Source organism: Gavialis gangeticus, unplaced genomic scaffold, assembly GCF_001723915.1.
Source record: "Gavialis gangeticus isolate Ggan-Ray unplaced genomic scaffold, GavGan_comp1, whole genome shotgun sequence".
NCBI classification, from domain to species: Eukaryota; Metazoa; Chordata; order Crocodylia; family Gavialidae; genus Gavialis; species Gavialis gangeticus.
In genome coordinates this window covers 25,705,268-25,707,211 of record NW_017729002.1, presented here as the reverse complement: position 1 = coordinate 25,707,211, position 1,944 = coordinate 25,705,268, and positions in this window count along the sequence as shown.

Below are 1,944 nucleotides of genomic sequence, written 5' to 3'. Positions count from 1 at the left end.
CCACTGCTGCCTCTGTGCTGCCCAGTGCATGAACTCCATGTGGGAAACAGCAGCAAATGCTGCCTGGCAAGGCCAGAGCCAGCGCGGGGCCCAGGCTGGCAGCAGGGGTGGCTTACAAGCTGGTGTTGTGTGTGGGAAAAGTGGCCCCTAGTCTGCCCTGTGGCCGGTACCCCATGCTGCAGCCACTCACAGTCCACATGGGGCTGCCTGTGCCTGCTCAGGAAAGCCCTGCACAGGATGCGAGCGGCTTCAGCAGGGAGCGCAGGCCAAGAGGTGGGAGAGGGGCCGCTTTTCCCTGCACTTCGCACCAGCTCCTTCCCTTCTGGTGAGCAGGGGGTCAGGGTTGCATGCTGCCCCGCACCTGTACCACAGGTTGGGGGGGCACTGGGAGTGAGCGGGCACAGGAGAACAGGACCTGCACTGGTGTCCCAGGACCAGAGCAGGGTGGCAGGGGTACAGGATCCTGGGTGGTAGGGCTCTATGGAGCCGAGCCAGCTCCCCCCTCTCCCTGCTGATGCAGCCATGCCTGGCTACACAGACTGCTGCCATCCTGCGCCCTGCTGTGAGCTCCACTGGTGCTGGCCCTGAGACATTGGTCCCAAGACATTGGATAGACAGCTGGGAATAGGTAAGCAACACCTGGTTAGGCATGGAGTGAGTAGGGAGGGAGAGAAAAGGGGTGAAGACTGGTACAGGAGCCAGGGTGAGAGAGTGTGGGAAAGGGGTGAGGGGGGGCAAGTTTGGACATGGGGAAGAGGGGCTACAGTTAGAAAGGGAGCAGGTACGTGGGGGCCTGCCAGTCCACTGCCCCCTCTGCCCCCTTCACTGCCAGATGGAGGAGATGATCTGTGAATCATTCACTTGCCACCCCAATCACTTTCTTTGCTCTCCATTGCCCCTCTAACCCAAGATCACTGCTGTGCCACACTGATCAGGCCAGGAGTAGTGAAGGTACCAATGGGAGGTAGGGTGGGGGGAGGTCCACCTCCCAATCTGCTCTTGCGGTCCCTGCAAGCTGTCCTGCCCCTGTATCCCCATATTCAACCCTTGACAGGCCCTGCAGCTAAAGGGAAGGCAGGGGAAAGAAGCCAGAGTGGGGAGTTCAAAGAGCTGGCAGGCAGTTTAAGGGCCTGGTGGAGGCTTCATCCAGATGCGTGGGGGTGGTGCAGCTTGAAGACAGCCCAGGAGCATGCAGAGTGGGAGACACCCCCACAGCTGCTGGCACCACTGCTGTTCTCTTGCTGTTTGGGGTGGCAGGACAGTGATCTGATGGAAGGGCCAATCACAGGATGGAAGGAGTATCCAGGAGCAAATGGTGGGCATCAGGATAGTATGGGAGTTGGAGGGGGTGATCCATGTGGTGTGGGGGGGACCTATTCCCCCTCTTTCTCCCCACCCTATACTGTAGCCAGAGAACTGATGAGCAGGGCAGGTGTGGAGCAGACTTGCAGCCCCTAGCCACATCTTTGCTTGCTAGCCCTCTAGCAGCAGGTCTGAGCAGTACACATTAGATAGGGTTGTAACAGAGCTAGATCAGGCTCTCTTACAGCCTGCTCTCTGTCCATTTGGGCTTATTCTTCAACCTGTTGCAACAAGGGAAGTTCAGCATCATTGGACCATTCAACCCAAGCTTCTGATTGGACTAGCCATGATCCATGGATGTGACTCAAGGTGATTGGAGAATTTACTCTGAACTCCTAAATGTATGAGCTGTTATTCAGGGGCATGCCCCTCAAAGGGATAAAAGAAGGGATGTGCTGCAGCAGTGGGGGAGAAGCAAATCAGTATTGAAGACCTGGGGTAAGCTGACCCACCAGGGTGATCAAATGAGTCCCAGAAGAGCCTGAAATCAGTGGAACAAGGCCAGAGCAGGAGTGGGATGGCAGACATCAAGGTAGTACTCTGATGGACAGCAGGTTTTGGGAGAGAGAGCAAGACGATACC